The sequence below is a fragment of the Rattus norvegicus genome, chromosome 4 (assembly GCF_036323735.1).
Source record: "Rattus norvegicus strain BN/NHsdMcwi chromosome 4, GRCr8, whole genome shotgun sequence".
In the NCBI taxonomy this organism is placed as follows: domain Eukaryota; kingdom Metazoa; phylum Chordata; class Mammalia; order Rodentia; family Muridae; genus Rattus; species Rattus norvegicus.
In genome coordinates this window covers 125,936,183-125,948,677 of record NC_086022.1, presented here as the reverse complement: position 1 = coordinate 125,948,677, position 12,495 = coordinate 125,936,183, and positions in this window count along the sequence as shown.

The window sequence follows — 12,495 nt, the reverse complement described above, 5'->3', positions numbered from 1 at the left end:
GAGATGTGGTGAGATATGAGGAAAGGGGGTGTCAGCAGGCCCGTGCTGAGACATCCCTTCCCCCTGAGGGACCAGAAGTGTAGAATAGAGTTCCTGACTGCATGGAACCCACACGCAACCACACAACATGTGTACCATCACAACCAACCCCCAGAATACTCTATTTTTGAAATTACTGTTTGAATTGCTAATTTATTAAAAGTATTTTGACCTGGGGTTAGACAAAATTTCCAACAATTTCTGAAATGGCCCTAAACATGCATTTGCTGTATCTTTGCAAAGCAGTGTGTTCTCAGCACTGATGATGATAAAGTCATAACAATCAACTCTGAAAACACTGACAATGCTCTGTGACCTACAGTATCAAATGTTTAACTAACATTTAATTCCTTATGTTGAAAACAAGCGCATTCATGTCATTAGGATGCAAATTGTTTTTCATCTTTAATAAATGGTGAAAATATACATTTGCCAAAGAATTGTTTTAAAATAATTTTTAAATTATCTTTATATATATGTATATATATATATATATATCTTTATATATGTATATCTGAGGTCATGAAAATAATATTGGGTAAAAAGAAGTTGTGAGTGGAAAAATTTTAGGAAATCCTTCCCTAGAAGACTGTATGGCATTATTATAGTCTTACTTTGTCTGTAGAATGCCTATGGGGAGTCTGTGGTTATCTCCTGGTTGGCTATGTAAGCTTATACCATAGAAAGTCTCACAGAGTGTTACCCCTCTAGTGAGAAACCTCCCCAAACAAAGACATTACTAGGAAAGGATAGAATATAGCTCAGTATTGTTGCACATACTTAGCATGTATATGAACCTGGGTTCCATCCCTGGAACTGGGGAGAAATAGAAAAAAAAATCCATCAATTCTCCTTTGTTACCCCAGCTGTTACACAGAATGTGATGTTGGCCAGAATACTCTCCTGGCAAACCCACAAGTTCCCATACATCCTGTTTCTAAAAGATCTCTTTTTCCTTTGATGCCTTCCCAGCAGCTGGGTCTGTCTGGAATTGCTTTCCTCTATCCAGTCCCCAACAGTGCAGCTGTAACCCAGTGCCATTTTCCAGGTCTTGAAAACCATGCCTTGAACTGTAGTGGGCTGGTCTGATGATGCTTGTATTCTAATGCTTAATATTGGGCCCTCAAGACTGGCTGCCCCAGAGGTGAGAGAGTCAACACACAGAAGCTAGGTGAACCTGTCCCTAAGTTGTTTCTGATTGGTAAATAAAAATACCAATGGCTGTAGTTCCAGGGAAATGTTAGTGGTCCCCAAAAACACAGACAGGAACCAATCTGATGTAACTCACAGCAGGGTCTTTATTCTATTTGAGTTAGCTTGGGCCCCCACAACACATCACCATCACTCAGGACGGTTTTGATGGGGGAGGAATTGTCTTTGGGGCAAGGCTTTATAGTAAGCAGCAACAGGGGGTACGTGTGCAAGCATCTAATTGGAAAGCTACTGTGGCCTTTCACATAATTGGCTGGTTCTGGGAGTCACATATAAACTTAATTTCTGCTCCCCTTTGCATTGTGGGCATTAGGCAGGGGGTAGGCTTTTAACCTGGGAGTATAGATTTGTTGGGGGAATAACCTGGAGACACTGGTCTTGTCAAGGGTGTAACCTGGAAACGCTGGTCTTGTTGGAGATTAACCTACAGACTGGAGCTAGGCTCAGGTTTTGTTGGGGGACAACTTGGAAACTAATGTTAGGTACCAGCCGGTTAGTTTACCTGAATTCAAACTTAGGTAGGCTCTCTAAAATGGAGCTTGAACTTAAAAGATTTGGCATCCCACAGCCAATAGCTGGGCAGAAGAGGCATAGATGGGGTTTTTAGGTTTTGCAGGCTTAGGGTTAGGAGAGAGGATGAGAAGAAGAAGGTGGAGGAGGGGGAAGGAGAAGCTGCCACGGGTTAGGAGTCAAGAAAGCATGGCCCTGAGGGCTCGCCAATTAGAGTTAAAAGCAGCCCAGGTGAATCATAGTAAGTAATTACTCAGGGTTATTGATAGTGAAGAAGATTCTATTATAGAGGGTAGGTAGTATCTGCCCAGCTCTTGTGTTGTTTAAGGATTATTGTAAATGTAAAGTTTTTAATGCAGAAAACAAATGATCTAAGGCAGGGTGGGATAGAAACCCCAAGTCAGGATTAAATAAATTTCTACAACATGAAGCAGAGTCTCTCTCACAGGGCCTTCCTGGCTGAGCAGGCAAGAGGTTTGACATGGTGAGATGAAGATGGCCCTATATTTATTGACTGTTCTTGTTGTGACCAAATATCTGACAAGAGCAATTTAGGGGAAGAAGGCTTATCTTGGCTCATAGTTTGAAGGGATACAGTCTATCACAGAGGGGAAGGTATGGTGGGAGGTTGCTCCATCCCACAACTCCAGCTCCATCCAAAATCGGGCCTCTCCACTGCCTTGAATATTGACCAGCTGGAAGGGATGAAGCTCTTCTAGAGGATCTGTGCCCCTCTTTGGCTGTCAGATGATTGAAACAATGGATCCTCAGAAAGTGTAATTTCCCCAATGAAGCTCATGCTGCTGAAGAAAAGAGCTTGAATGGGGCTGGAGAGATAGCTCAGGAGTTAAAGCACTGAATGTGCTTCCAGAGGACCTGGGTTTGATTCCCAGAACCCATATAGCAGCTTCCTGCTATCTGTAACTCCAATTCCAGAGAATCTGATATGCTCTTCTGACCTCTGCATGCAACGGTCTTGCATGTGGTTATATGGACATAAATGCAGGAGAAACACCCATAGACATACAATTTTTAAAAATTAAATAAAGGGGTTGAGGATTTAGCTCAGTGGTGGAATGCTTGCCTAGCAAGCGCAACACCCTGCGTTTGGGCTAAGCCAGAAACCATTCTCCTGGGAAAAGGTTTGCAGGCCACCCTGCAAGAACGTGGAACCAGGACAGGGATGGGAGGACCATGCCTTGACCAGGACTGCTTAGCAATGCATAACCCTGGCTCTTCATCTCATCCTTAACCTTACCTCAACAGATGCATCTAATCCCTGCAAAAATGCACTCGGGTCAGAGAGGCATCACTGGATCTCCATCTCTTTCAGTGTGGCCACATTGTACACATCTCCCTTTTCTTCTCACTATTAATTTTGCTCTTTTAATTGGCTTTTCAAGGATGAGTGGTTGGACCTGGCTTGTTGGGGCACAGGGTGTGATCCTAAGTCTGGTAACAACATGTTGGTGGAACAGAAAGGAAAAAGTGGAGAGGAAGTAGACCCCAGATTAAAATAAAATGCCATAAAGCCCTCACAGTGATCCACCTCCTCCAGTGAGGCTCCACCCCTAAATTAGTCACAACTTTCCGAAACACACTATCAGCCAGGGACCAAGTGTTCAATCTCAGGAGAGTATGTGGGATATTTCATATTCAAGCTACAGCCAGCCTGCATGTAGAAACAGCTGTGTGCACATCCCTCACAGATTCAGAGCTGTAGGTGACAACAGTCTGTAATGGTGATGCTGCATACTTGACAGTGTGTCTCACGCCTGCTGGGCCCCAGGGGTGTGCAGTGGGGGGCAAGTGGATTCTCTTCTTCCTTTTCATTCCTGTGGGATATGCATTGTCTATGAAATCCTCTGTTGGTCTTAAATTAAGGGGGAGAGAGAAGACCTTCTAAAACAGTCATCGGTCATCTTCCCCAGGAGCTTAGCTACAGCCAGACTCATTTTTAATGACCTGAGGGGTTTTCCAGCAAGGAGGCACCTAAGGACTCACTACAGGCCAGCCTCGCCCATTGCAATCAGGGCTGCCCAGGCTGCTACTGTGTGATTCTATTTGGCTGTAAAGTCTACCAGCTTCATCGAACCCAGGAAGCCTTTTAGCTTCTGAAAACTATTTTTATATATATGTTCTGTTTTCTTGAAAGAAAATTGTGTCTCCCCATCACTTGTCCAGCACAGAGCCCTCACCTTTGTTCCGTCTCCGACACCAGTGACTCTAATAAGAAATTACTCAGCAGCGGATGAATAAGCTGAGTCCAATGTGTGCAAAAAGATTAGGTTGGACTGAAGAAAATTGGGTTTTCAACAAGGGCACAGGATGAGACAGAAGGCAAAAAGATAAGGGGAGTGGGGCCCTGGATGACAGTGCAGCTGACCTTCATGAGGATCAGGCAAGACTGTCAGTGTCACAGCACTTAATTTCTGCAGCAATCTCAAGGGGTGGATGTTATCACTGTTCCTATGCAGAAGCAAAAAGAAACACAGAGAAGCCAAGTATGTATACAAGGTCATACGACTTGGGCTTGAACTCTACTGGGGAAAGGGAAAAAAGTCAGCCTCTTGTCCCCAAATTATTTCTGCAGAAGGACCTGTCATTGGCTTACTCCAAGTTCGTGCCGATGGTTGGCAATTCTCAGCTTTCCTGGCCTTACAGCCATCTCTCGAATCCCATCAACACACCTCCCTCTGTACCAATCTTTGCACGATTTTCTTCATGTAAAGACTTTGGCTATGTGAGATAAAGGGCCTTCTGGAATCCCGGTGACCTCACTTTAACTAATGACATCTACAGTGACACTGTTTCCAAAGAAGGTCACATTCTGACTGCAATTTTGGACTTACATACATTGTTTTTTCTTTGTTCTTGGAGGAGACCCAGAACAGGTCCCAGCTCCTGTCTTGGAAAGAATCACTTAAAGCCCACAGCCCTGATGAGAGAAGGGAACCTGAGACCCATGACTGAGAAACAGGGCATCATCATTAAGAAACGGCAGCACTGAGTGGCAGAGAGGCTGGCTGAAGGCAGAGTTGAACAAAGGAGGTGCCTGTGCCACTCAGGTCAGGCTGCTGGGAAGCAGGCCTCCCATTCTGGGACAGTCAGTGCACCCTGCTGCCCTTCCCCAGCATGGGGATGTGTCCAACAAGCTTGTTGTCACTGTAATGAATGGCAAAGACAGTCTGCTTACAAGGAAGAAAGATTTATTCTCATGGTTTCAGAGACTCAGTCCATGGTTGGCTGGCCCCATTGTTGCAGGCCTGTGGTGAGAAGCACAGCATTGAAGGAGCAGATGGTAGCTAGCTAAGTGTTTTTACCTCATGGCCAGGGAGGGAGGGGAAGGGAGGGATAGAGGAGTGGGAAGGGAAAGAGGGAGATATAAGTGTGTGTTAGAGATCAAGGGTCCCACTGTTTCCTTCAAGGGCACACCCTCATCACTTAGGGACCTCCCACTAAGCTCTGCCACTTCCCCCACAACACCAGCCTTGGAAATAAGCCTTGAGGGCCTCTGGAAGATTCCAGATTCAAGCATTAGCAGGGAAACACACCTTGGCGAGAACCACATCTGGCCACAGGTAGGAGCTGAAATGGTGACAAAGAGAACACTGGACACTGGAGACAGTCATAGTGTTGACTCTGAGAATGTGCTAGAGTGTGAGGCTGCGGGGTGGTCCAGGCGGATGAGGGACAGACAGGCAGGTGTCCGATGGCCACTACAACAGAGAGGGCAGTGAACCCAGCAGGAGTCAGGAAAGAGTCCTTGCACCTACCTCCTGGTGCTTCACAGAGTATCTTGAGGCACTTGGTATCTGTCCTGTGTAAGGCGGAAGCCAAGGAGAGTGCTGGGCAGAGGATGGATGTGGTGGTCTGACTTAGGGATTAACACGGTCTCTATGCTGCTGGGCTGGCAAAGTTTATTTTCTAATAATGGGAATCGTTCCCTGGTTCACAGTTTCCCTAATAATCAGAAAGAGGTCCAAGCCTTCTGTATTGTAAGGATAAGTGTATGCCTCCAAGGTCGAGCAAAACACCTGTGAGTCCCTAGCTGTGCACCCATAGGAGTGCCTTCCACATGCCAGGCAGTGAGCTAAGTGCTTTCTTACGTGTATTTTACAATAAACTTTTCTATTTTAAGGTTTCAGATTTGTAGAAGCATTTAAAGGTGGCATGGGAGTTCCTACATGGTCCTCAGCCACTTTCCTCTGTTGACATTTCACTGCAGGACTTTTGTCACATGCAGGACTCAGCCTTCATACATGCTGTCAAGAAGTCTGCTCTTCCTCCCCCATTGTGATTCATCCAGGCTGCCACACTGTGCTTAACTGTCCTTGTTTCTTCCTGTCAGCGTTCCTCAGACTGTATAAGTCTGCTTTCTGTGGCCGTGACAGAATACTTGAGCTAATTGACGTTGGCTCCCAGTTTCAGAGGTTCGGATGCATCTTTCTTGGCTCCATAGCTCTCAGCCTATGAGGGCGCAGTTCATTATGGTGTGAACAGGTATTGAAGTAGAGAAAGATGGAGAAGGAAGGAGGGGAAGAGGGAACCCCAAGTTCCAGTATCCTCTTCTAGGGCACAGCCCCAATGGCCTGACTTCCTCACACTGTGCTCCTCCTCTTAAAGGTTTCACCACCTCCAAGGCTTCAGCACATGAACCTTTGGGGGCCATTCAGGCTCCAAATCACAGCATAGATTGTCTTTGTTTCTGGTGACCTTGGCAGTGTGTGTGTGTGTGTGTGTGTGTGTGTGTGTGTGTGTGTGTGTGTGTGTGTGTTCCTGCTTCTATATGTATCTGTAGCTTGTGACTGCCGTGCTCAAATGCTCAGGGAGGCCAGAAGAGGGCATTGGAGTCCTTAGAACTGGAGTTAAAGATAACTGAGATCACAGGCAGTTGAAAGCTGCCATATAGGTGCTGGAAATTGAACCAGGGCCTTCTGTAAGAACAAGGCTCTTAAATGTTCAGCCATTTCTTCAGCCCTTGTGGGTTTTTGTTTGTTGGTTTGGTTGGTTGGTTTAATAGTAGATTCTTCAATTTGGATTTCCTGACTTTCTCAGAGCCTAGTGCATGCTGTTACTTATGAGTGGGAACCTCAGTGTTCTCTGCCAGATTGCTCTATTGAAAGCTATTTCTTCAGAAGAAACCTACTGTCAAGTGGTGCTTCATGTAATTGATTGATTGATTTTATAGTATGATTGATTTTGCGTGTATGTACTTGCCTGCCTGTTAGTATATACACTGTGTGTATTTAGGAGCCCATAGAAGCCACAGACAGTATCAGATTCCCTGGAGTTACAGGGGGTGGTGAGCCATTATGTGTACGATGGGGATCAGATCAGGGTCCTCTGCAAAAACAGTAAGTGGTTAAATCATCTCTGCAGCCCAACTTTTTAAAGTATAAATTGACAAATAATCGCATATTTATAGGATGTGTGATGTTTTGATGTATTTGTACAATGTGCGATGATTTTATCAGGCTCATTAACAAATCTGTCACCTCGCTTATTTGCTCTTTTGTGGTTGAAATGTTTAAGATTGACGAGCTTACTTCGTTAGTTTTAGTTCAGTCACCACTATGAAGTACAGTGCTGGACTGTCCCTCTTGCTCAGCTTAAACTTTGTGATCTTTGATAAATGTCTCTCCATCCCACCCTGCCACCCCATCTGTAGGGACCATCACTCTTCCTGTGCCTTGATTTTATGAGTCCAGCCTTAGACTCCACCTAAGAATGAAACCACGTGGCCCTCTGTTTCAGTGCCTGCTCATGTCAGTGTAATGCCCTCCAGGCTCAGCCATGGCATCACAAGCAACATCCTTTAAAAGTCTGCATTGTGTATCTGCACCGCATTGCTTGGTTGTCGTTTTAGATAGGCTCTTGCTAGGGAGCCCACGTGGCTTTGAAGTTGTCATATTCCTGACTGTCCTCCCAAGTTACAGGATTGCAGGCCTGTGCCACCACCCCTCACTTGACACTCTCTGTTCTTGTGTTGGCCGAGGGATACCTAGGCTCCTTCAATCTGTTAGCTAATGTGAAAAGCTCTTCAGTGAACAAGGGGGACATTTACAACTAGAAATGTCTACACCAAAACAGTGGGCAGGAAAGAAAGTCTTAAATAAATGTATTCTGGTCCAGGAACGGTGGCGAACACCTTTCATCCCAGCACTCAGGAGGCAGAGGTAGGTGGATCTCTGTGAGCTTAAGACCAGCCTGGGCTACAAAGCAAGTTCCAGGCCAATCAGAACTATACAGTGAGAGCCTGCCTCAAAAATAAAATAAATGGCACTCTACTCCAAGGAAGTAGAAAAATATAAAAGCAACAAGTCCATATCAGTAAAGAAAGACTGATAAATTTGAGCACTGATGAATTGGATTTATTTAAATTTCTTTTTCGTTTGCCTTTCTTCTTTCTTTCTTTCTTTCTTTCTTTCTCTCCTTTCTTCTTTCTTTCTTTTTCTCTTTCTTTTTTAGTTGGAATCTCTTGATATAGCCCTGGTTGTCCTGGAACTCTTCGTATAGAACAGGCTAGCCTTGAACCTGCAGAGCTCTGCCTGCCTTTGCCTCTGCCTCCTGCCTCCTGAGTGCTGGGTGAGTGCCTCACCTGTCCAGATTGACTCATTTAATTGGCAAGGACAACCTTACAGGCATGTCACTATCCCTGCTCTACAGATGAGGGAGCTGAGGCTCAAGGAGGCATGGAACCCCATTCAAGGCCATTCATCCATGCTCTGCTGACACGCCCAAAGCTGAAGCTCCTGGACAATCTCCCCTCTTTCCCTTTCTCTGCATCTTCTCGCTGAACCCATCCTCTCATATCCAGAGATAAAAGTAGTCTGAGTTCTCCCATGGCCCCAGCACCTGAAGTGAGACTGAATTGAAAAGAAGCCCCAGATCACATTCTTCTTTGCAGACAGGAGCCTCAGGGCTGAGTTATCTATTGCCAAGGTCCTGATGCCCACTTTAATTTCCTGGCTGGTCTAGATGGATACAGATCTAGACAGCAAGCTAGAAGGCACCACTGGGGGAAGGGGGAGACTGTGGTTGTCACAAGGATCATAAGGACAACTGCTTTCCTCCCAGATTCCTCATAAGAGAGACATGCAGGGAGGGCATCCATGCCCGGGGACTATGACTTGGGGAGGAAGGCAGCCAGGGTCACAGCACTTCCGACTGGGAATTTATGGTACTTAGCCCCATGGTACTAAGAAAGAGAGACCACCAGGAATGGCACCCCCAAGAGAACCCATGCCTGGGTGACTACATCTGCCTAATGCTCACCTCATGAATGGCAGTGCCCATCCCGGGAATCAGGCCCTTCCTCCATGAGTTTCATCCACATTGGCCTTCAGCACAAGGCCCTAACTCCATTCTGGCACCAAGCTCTTGGGCTTTCCCAGTCCCCAGAACCATGATCGGAGTAAACTTCTGCTGTCAAGTATTTTGGTGTAACAGTGGAAAACAGATTAAGGGTGGGAGTCGACCTCCTACACACTTACTCTAGCAGAAGGTCCCCACCAAAGTTAGTGGCGAGCTGCAGCCTGTGGATACACCACCAGTTTGTGTGCAACTGCCCTCGGGATTTGTGACGAGTCAGCTGGAGGAGTGAAGCTAAAATCCAGGAAAAGACTGTAAGTGCCTTTACCATCAGGGTAGAGAGTCCCAGCATGCCCCACTTCACTAAGATGCTTCAGTAAAGAGATGCTTATTTCTTTGTGTGTGTGCAAGAGGTCAGGAGGTCAACCTCAGCTCAGGCACCATCCCCTCAGGAACTACCTACTTTGTTTTTGTTAGCTGATTGGTTGGTTTTAGCCCACAGAGAAATCTCCCTGTCTCTGTCTCACGAACTCTAGAATTAAAGGAATGCACCACCATGCTGGGCTTCAACCTTTTGTTTTCATCTGTGTTGTTTGTTTGTTTGTTTGTTTGTTTGTTTGTTTGTTTGAGATAGGATTGCTCTGGCTCAGAACTCATCAACTAGGGCAGGCTGGCTATCCAATGAGTCCCAGGGATCTGCCCATCTCTGTCCCTCCAGTACCTACCTCACCATGCTTAAGTTTTCTTTCCTTTTTGAAAATTATTTAGAATTTTTTAAAGGTTATGTTTATGTGTATTTTGCATGCGTCTAAATCTATGGACCAAGCACATGCCTGATGCCAATGGAGGTCAAAAGTGGGCATCAGCTCCCTTGAAACTGAAATTAAGGATGGTTCTGAGCCACCATGTGGTGCTGGAATCTGAACTCTGGGCCTCTGTAGGAGCAGCCAATACTTTTAGTTGCCGAGCCATCTCTCCAGCTTTTGAATTTTTTTGGTACATATCTATACTTAGGTTCTGACATCCACCTCAAGGCCCCATGTTTGCAAGGCAAGCATTTTACTGACTGACTATCTCTGCAGCCCTGAGATGCTCATCTCTTTATGTGCAGCTTGTGGATTGATAATCCAACTCATCTTCACCATAACCCTAATAGGGCAATCCCTTTGAGAGCCCCATCTGACAAAGGAGGCCCAGAGAGCCTAAGTAACTAACCCAACATCACACAGCTTACTAGATTTGATTAGAGTTAGAACTTACAACCAGGTGTACCTGACTCCACGGCTTGGGTTTGTTCTGTTTCTTTTCCTATGTAAGTTCCAACATCTTCCTGAGTTTGTTTTAAAAGATAAAATATGGGACCAGGGAGAAGGCTTACACTTTACATGACAGTGCCTGCCATGTAAGAATGGGGACCTCAATATATATCCAGCCTCTTTACACCCATGTAAACAGCCAGCAGTGTCACCATGCTTCTGTTACTGGAGGTTGGGGGACAGAGACAGGCATGTCATTGAAGTTAACTGGCCAGACTACTGAGTCAAACTGATGAGTTTCAGGTTCACTGACCGAACCATCTCAATTAATTAATTAATTAATTAATTAATTAATTAATGTGGGAAATGATCAGGATAAGAAACCCATCAAACTCAAGCCTCTACATGTATGTGCACCCACATGCATCTGCACTCATGTGTACATAACACCACCTGAAACGCGCGCGCACACACACACACACACACACACACACACACACACACACACACAGATAAAGCTTACTGGGTACAATAGCATACCATACACCTTGTTCCAGCACCTGCTGTGCCCATTCTCCAGAGGCTGAGGCAGGAGGACTGTCTGAGCATTGGGAGTTTTTTCACTACTGTGTGTTATGAGCGAGCGGTACTCACATTAAGTGTTAATAGTGTTAATAGTGGGACTGTGCTTGGGAGTAGCCACAACACTCCATCCTAGACAACATACCAAGGCCCTACTCTTAAATATTAAATGGGGGCAGGGATCTAGCTTGATTGACAGAGGGATTTCTTAGTATGCACAAAAGACCGGCACATAAACTAGGCACAAGGATGACGCTCAAGGTCATCCTCAGCTACTCAGAGAGGCCAAGGCTAGTCTGTGCTACTTGAGATCAAAAAGGAAAGGGGGGAAGAAGAGGGGAAAGGAAGAGATAGAAAGAGAGGAAAAAGTTAAAACCCATCTCTCTCCTCCTCCCCCAGGTCTGTGTTGGGTAACACACGCCTTCTAGAGCAAGCACATATTTAAGCACTCCCAGGGCACACAACATCTGCTGCTGTACGCTCGCCTTCCCTCTGCAGGTGCGTGGTTCCGAGTGGGTGAGACAGTGTGGCAAAGACACTATAAATGCCATTGCAATATCCACACCCAACTGTCTAAGAATGAACGAGCTTTGCAGAACTGAGGGGCAGATGCACCGTCGTCTATGCATCTGGCCTGGGGAACGGTGTGGCTGTGTTGAGCCCGGTGTGTACGTGTGGTCTGTGGACGTGACGGCACACTCATCTGTAACCGACTCCCAGTGAGAACACGGGGGCCTTGCCCGGAGGAGCTGAGGGGTGAGTCATGAGCAACAGGCATGATGGAGACACTGATGGACTGATGACTTTACTTCAGATGGGGATTGCACTTCCTGTTACTTAAAGAAAAAGCCTTTGTGGTAATTTAGAGAAGAAAACCAAAACTAATTCAAATGCTGCCTCTTCCAGGCTAGAGCGAGACTCATTAGCAGGAAAGGTTATTTCATCGAAGAAAACAGGCTTTCTCTGCATGGAGTCAACACAGAAAACTAATTCACACCATCAATCCTGGACAACTGTTATGGTCCCGAAGTCTGTGTTCCTCAAATTCATCATCTACTGAAATTCTTCCCCACTGTGTGACTAATAGCTCCTTTGGTGTGATTAGTTTCTAAGCCACTGTGTTTATGGGACTCTATGGAAGCTCAAAAGACCATCACCAAGCACAAGGAGCTTCACGGAAGTCCCAATGCCTTCCTTCCCTGGCCCCTTGGGAGAGGCACCTCTGATGTCCTCAGTGGAGGTTCATAGCTACCCATCTACCTAGTTGTCCTGAACTAGGACAGGATAATGACTGTATTCTGAGCATTGGCTGTGGACAAGCCCCCAAGGGCCAGATCAAGGGATTCTGTGGAAGCTCCCTTTCTCCTTTCTCATCATAGTGCCCTGGTTTATTATGGGGAGCCATCACTTCCCCCTTAGACTACAAAGCTAAGGGAGAGAAAGCTTGCATTATGGAAGCTGAGGTTAGGAATTATAGAGAAAAGTAGTGCCGAAATCTACGGACTGAAGACAGATCCTGCCACCTTCTAGCTCCCTAGAGGCAATACTCTGGAGATTGCCCCCATGTACACTGTGCCTTAAC